This window comes from Suricata suricatta, chromosome 9 (assembly GCF_006229205.1).
Source record: "Suricata suricatta isolate VVHF042 chromosome 9, meerkat_22Aug2017_6uvM2_HiC, whole genome shotgun sequence".
Taxonomy (NCBI): domain Eukaryota; kingdom Metazoa; phylum Chordata; class Mammalia; order Carnivora; family Herpestidae; genus Suricata; species Suricata suricatta.
Window position 1 is genome coordinate 117,794,887 of NC_043708.1, and position 6,869 is coordinate 117,801,755.

The following is a 6,869-nucleotide window of genomic DNA, read 5'->3' on the forward strand; positions in this document are numbered from 1 at the left end:
CACATCAACACAAACACAGAGCCACCTGTGAGAAGCAGTGCAGTGCCAACACTGGCTTCTTAACATGCTTACTCCATGCTTACTCATCTCCGAGTGCTCTGGTTGGACTGCCTTCTCAGTCAAGCTTGCATCAGCCCCAGTGTGATGGACCCCCTACCCCAGAAGACCAGCACAAGTCTTGCTCACACCTCATCTCCCAACCAGAGTGTTCTGTGGGGCTTAGAGGAAGTGGTGTTAGGTCTTACTTCACAAGAAGAGCAAAGCACACCTAGTTAAAACTCATCACATTCAGGCCAGGAACAAAACATTGTACAAAGCAGGCAAGGAGGGTCTCTGCAGACACCTGGCCTGAAGGGTAGAGCAGCCAAAACACAACAGCAGAACACATGCATCACACACAACCAACACACCCTGAAATACTGGGACCTAGGCACTAAAGGACCTTTTCGTAATAAGGACATTACTTTCAGGAGCAGAGACATAATTGGCTTTTTACAACATACAAAAGGAGGCAAGACCTAGACAAAATGCCAAGATGGAAAAATTTATCCCAAATGAAAGAACAAGATAAGGCATGACCAGAGATCTACGTGATACAGAGATAAGTAATATGCCTAATGGAGAATTAAAAGCAATAATCATGAGAATACTCATTGGTACTGAGAAAAGAAGAGAAGACACCAGTGAGACTCTTACCAAAGAAATAAAGTAATTTAAAAAGTATCAATCAGAGATGAAGAATGCAATAAAGAAGACTGGGAACAGGCTTGGTGTAAAGAACTCCAGGCTGGAGGAAGCAGAGGAATAAATTAGTAATTGACAGAACAGTAAAAATGGAAAATAATGAAGCTTAAGGAAAGAGATAAAGAAGAATTATGTAACATGAGCATAGACTTAGCATTGTGATTCCATCAAATGTAACAACATTTGTATTAGAGGGATACAGAAGAAGGTAGAGAAAGGATGGAATAAAACTTATTTAAGGAGCTTTAAAAAAAATTTTTTTTAGTTTATTGTCAAATTGGTTTCCATATAACACCCAGTGCTCTTCCCCACATGTGCCCTCCTCCATTATCACCACCTCTTTTCTCCCTCCCCCTCCCCCTTCAACCCTCCATTCATTTTCAGTATTCAATAGTCTCTCAGGTTTTGTGAGGGGGGTTTGTGTGTGTGTGTGTGTGTGTGTGTGTGTGTGTGTGTGTGTGTGTTCAATTACTTTAATAACACTACATTTACCACGTTATCACCATGGAAATGTAAATTCAGGTTAGACAAGAAAATTTTACAAGTGCGATAGCACTCTAGAGTATACCAAAGTTTGCGTATAATGTCTGACCAAACCACCTTGCTGATAAATCACTAATCACTTCAATTATAGGTAATTTGCTAACATTTATGATTCTTACAAAAAAAATAAATTTCATGCATTTAAAAAGTGTTTTTTATTTATCTTTGCATTAGTACTTAAAATACACATTTCTATTTCAAGATGACATTTAAAAGTTATTCTAATACAACAGCAGCATAAATATAATTCTGCAATTATAAAAAAAAGCTAAACTGAGACCCCATACTTAAGTTATTCTCATGTTTACAAATGATTCTGAAATAAATACTACTTCTAAGCAGCTGTTACCAGCTTTTTAGGTTTGGTTTAAACACACACACATATTTTCAGTTGTGGGGAAGCTTATTATGTTATATTCCATGCATTGCTCCAAAAGGGTTCTAAGAGCCAACCAGCCCTAAAAACTGAAGTACTCAATCAGTCTGCAAAGAAGGCAGAAAAAAGTTAAATAAAACAGAATTCTTACATAACATCAAAAGCATGTGATCATCTGCAGCAACTGGGAGAACTTCGGGATTGCCAAGTTGTTCTCTCTATAACTCATTTCATCAGAAGACTTTAAGAAGATGCTTGTTTTACCACTAACAAGTACATTTAAAAGTGACATGTTTCTTTTGTGCTAATTTTACTTCCCTGAATGACCTAGCTATCTGGTCACTAGTAATTTGGTTACCAAGCAAATCAGGTCTGCAAGAAAGGAAACCAATGTGTAAATGATCGTGTTATTGTCTGACCCATTCAAACCATTTATTTTAAACATAAACATATAAACTCAACATGAGATGTCTAGAGCAAGCACCAACACACCAAGACAGCTTCTCTTCTTCTGAGGCTTAGGTTTTGCCCAGAATTCCTTATACATAGAATAGCCTATACAAAGCGTCATTGCTCCCACCACAAAGCCTTGGGCTGCCACATGCATGTGGATCAGGTGAACAGACATTTTAGTATTTCCCCTGCTCTTCAATTTATATAGTCCATATCCAACGATTGCTGCAAATCCCGCCATTCCAATGGGAACAAATGGCGCCTCTCTAGCTTTTCGGATAAGCTTGGATCCCTGATCTTCATCATATGAAGAAAGAGAAACATCTGTGCTGGTTGACATAGTGATGGAAGGAATCTGCAATTGACAGTAATGCTCAATCTCCAATCGGTTCTCAAGCTCCAGTGAGGAGCTTTTTTAAAAGACATTTTTCAAAGATGGCAGAGAAATAGGGGGATCTGTACTTCCCATCTGCATCTCTCAAACAAGGAAGGGCTGCAGCCAAAGGACTCTGAATCCTAAAAGTCTTGGAAGAAAGGAGACGAAGTCTCTAGGAATGCAGCCTCATAGGTGTGTGATTGGAACTGTGGGAGATAAAAACAAGCCAGGCCAGAGGTGTGAAGGGGAGGGATCCCCTTCTGTGGAGAGACAAAGGGAAGAGAAAAAGTGGCTTGGGAAATGTAGGACTGCATCTGGACAAGAGAAAAACCTCAGCCCAGGATGGAGAGGGATGTTATCATCCCATCTCTAACCACAGGATTTTGGAGAGAGATTCCATCTGTGGAACTTTCTTTAGACTGGTTGCCTCAGCCTACTATTGGACAAAAGAAGTTCCCTCTGGGTTAGGCGGTACCCCAGGGGGGGAGTCGGTATCAGGAGGAACAGGTGTCCTGCTCTGAAGTGCCATGGCTTGCGGGGTTTTATTTTGGGCAGTATCATTAATGCGCACAGAGTGAGAGCGTGGAATGTGGCTGGGCATGGGGCCACCTTGGCTGCACTGACAGCACAGTGAGAACAGATCCAAAGGAATGATTTGGGACACCTAGTCCGAGGTGAAGGGTGCCAGTTTTCTCCCCACAACCACCAAGGCAGGGCTTCAGGGATTAGTAGGAGAAACCCACAGTGAAGGCGGGACCCACCTACACCAAACCATGCCCATCTGCACTGGGTGGATGTGGGTAGCCTGTAGATACTGTGGAAAGAGATGCCTCCCTCCTCCAAGATCAGCCCTGCTGCATTGCTGTGATTAACTCTAGATCAATTATTGCTATTCAGGTACATTCTCCCTTTTCTCATTCTTGTCTCACCTCTCCTCTGAGCTGGTTAATCTGGTTATAGGTTTCCTTAAACAGACATATTTAATCTATTCTTCTGATGCATGTTTAACACCTTCTTTTTTACCTTCCTTTCTCTAACTCTCTGGAATAATCAGACTATAAGGTTTCTTTGGGTAACATTATCTTCATTTCCTTCTTCTTGCCTCCTTCCATAATCTCCTTTTTCTCTCTCTGGATTACACCTTTTAGTCTTTCTGCCTGGTCAGTGTTCATTTTCTCTTTCCCCCCATCCCTGTCATTTCCATCAGCACTTCCTCCACCTTGCTCTTTATTTGTAGCTGGGATTTCTGGTTTTATGCTTTGAGACTGCCCTTTCTTGTGTATTTTAAGTTACAATTTTCGGCTTGCTTGTTAGTTTGATTTGTTTGTGTGTTTGCGTGTTTTTGTTCTGTTTGTTTGTTTACCTTTCCAGGGCTACTTCAAGGAACAAACCAAAGAACACACAGTGGAGAGTCCAAAATATCATTAAAAGTAGGAAAATAAAATAACCGAAGTCATGACAACAGAGACCAATGAACACCTGTAAGGACACAAGTCTAAACCAAACAGACTCCATGACAGGCTTTAAGTTCCCCCTCTGATCTAGAAGGCCTAGGTTTCAGTTCCCCGAAACTAACAGGCAGTTATACATTGCCTAGAGCAAGAGAGACCACCTTCACAACGCCCAATCAGGGAAGGCCAGCTACCACTCTCCACATTCCTAAGGGTGAGGCCTGCAGATGGGAACTTTAGATAGGACCCTATTATCTAATGTTAAAGTTAACCTGATAGTCACCGAACAAGACCCTAGGCTCGCCCTGTAATTGGTTGCTAAATGTTATAATTGGATCCTGCCAAAAGTAACGAATACTCTAGACAATGTGAATGGTAAAATCTACTATCAATAATATTGTATAATAATGATTGAATCACTGTAACTATGTCACAATTTCTTGTAACTCCCCCTTCCCAAGCCCCATAAAAACTCTGCTCAGCCCTTATTCGGGGCTCACAGCATGGATCCACTGTGCTGGAAAAGTCTGTGAGTCTGAGTTCGAACCCGTAAGAAAGCCCTTTGTCTTTGCATGCGTGACTCGGTCTCCCCAGTGGTCTCTGGTTGTTGGGGGGATACTGCGAACTGGGCATTACACACCCTTAAAAAACACTTCCTGAATAGCCAGCCAAGCCATGGATGATGTGTGAGCCTAATTTAATATAGCACTACTCATAGGTACAGAGCACATAACAAACTTTTAAAACTAAGAAGAGAGATAAAGCTGGCCAAAATGATGAAACTGAAGATCTTTCCTAACAAGAAATTCCAGGAAAAAGTGACAGTTAAAAAATAAGTCAAAACAGATAAAAGCAACATAACTGAACAAGAATTTAGAAAAATAGTCATAAAATTAATTGCTGGACTTGAAAAAGGGATAGAAGACAGCAGAGCTGCTGTTGTTGCAAAGATCATGGATCTTAAAAATAGTTGAAATGAATTTTAAAATGTTATAAATGAGGGGCAAAATAAAATGGAAGTGGCTACTACATGGATTGAAGTGGCAAAAAGGAGAATAAGTGAATTAGAAGATAACAGTATAAAGAGGAAGTGGAGAAAAAGAGATAAATTGATTCAGAAGGACAAAAGGAGAATTAGAGATCTGAGTGATGCAATCAAATGGAACAATATTGGTATCATAAAAATTCCAAAAAAAAGAAGACAGAGAAAGCAGGTGAAAGGTACATGAACAAATTATGGCTGAGAACTTCCCCCACCTGGGGAAGGAAAAAGACATTGAAATCCAAAAGGCACAGAGAACTCCGCCCAGACGTAACTTGAATCAATCTTGTGCATGACATATCATAGTCATATATCATCTCATAGTGAAACTGGTAAAATATAAGGATAAAAGAGGATTCTGAAAGCAGCTAGGGATAAATGGGCCTTCAGATACAAAGATAGACACATGACGGTAGGAGCAGTCCTATCTACTGAAACTTGGCAGGACAGAAAGGAATGGCAGGAAATCTTCAATGTGATTAACAGGAAAAAATATGCAGTCAAGAATCCTTTATCCAGCAAGGTTTTCATTCAGAATAGGAGAGATAAAGGTTTTCCAAGAAAACAAAAACTGAAGGAATTCATCACCACTAAACCAGCCCTACAAGAGATTCTATGGGGACTCTATGAGGGAAATGTTGCAAGGAACACAAAATACCAGAAACACCACTACAAGCATAAATCCTACAGAGAACACAATGACTCTAAACCCATTTTTTCAATAATAACACTGAATGTAAGTGGGCTAAATGTTCCAATAAAACGACACAGGGTAGCAGAATGGATAAAAATTTAAAATCCATCTATTTGCTGTCTATAAGAGACTCACCTTAGATCTGAGGACACCTTCAGATTAAAAGTAAGGGGATGAGGATATATCTACCATGGTAGTGGAAGTCCAAAGAAAGCTGGAGTAGCCATTCTTATATTGGACAAACTGGACTTTAAAGGCAGTACAAGAGATGAAGAAGAGCATTATATAATAATTGCAGGGTGTATCCATCAGGAAGAGTTAACAATTATAAAAGTCTACACACCAATTTTGGAAGCACTGAAATATATAAAACAATCACAAACATAAGCAATCTTATTGATAAGAATGTGCTAATTGCAGTGGACGTTCATACTCTACTTACAGCAATGGATAAGTCAACTAGACAGAACATCACTAAAGAATCAATGGACCTGAATGACACATTGGACCAGATGGACTTGACAGATACATTTAGAACTCTACATCCCAAAGCTATGGAATTCACTTTCTTCCTGAGTGCACATGGCACATTCTCCGAGATATATTACACACTGGGTCACAAAACAGCCCTCAATAAATGCCAATGAATTGAGGTCATACCATGCACATTTTCAGATCACGGTGCTATGAAGCTTGAAATCAACCTCAGGAAAAAGTCTGGAAAACCTTCAAAAGCATGGAGGTTAAAGAACACCCAACTAAAGAACAAATGGGTCAACCTGGCAATTAGAGAAGAAATTTTAAAAAATATATGGAAACAAATGAAAATGAAAATACAACAATCTAAACTCTTTGGGATGCAGCAAAGGCAGTCGTAGAAAGAAAATACAGTGCAATCCAGGCCTACCTCAAGAAACTTTCTAGTTTCTTGAAACGAAATCTAACAGTGCACCTAAAGGAAGTAGAAAACCAGAAGAAGAAGAGAAATAATAAAGATCAGGGCAGAAATAAACAATATAAATTCCAAAAAAATACCCACAGTTGAAAATAATCAATAAAAACAAGAGTTGGTTTTTTGAAAAAATAAACAAAACTGATAAACCTCTATCCAGTCTTCTCAAAAAGAAAACACCCAAAGAGACAAAATTATGAATGAAAATGGATTTATTACAACCAATCCCTCAGAAATA

The 6,869-nt window shown here is 39.5% G+C and overlaps 1 pseudogene; it reads right to left on the reverse strand.

The window, feature by feature from the left end:
* Positions 1-2,120: 2,120 nt before the first annotated feature.
* Positions 2,121-2,456, reverse strand: LOC115302358 (annotated as a pseudogene).
* Positions 2,457-6,869: the final 4,413 nt, after the last annotated feature.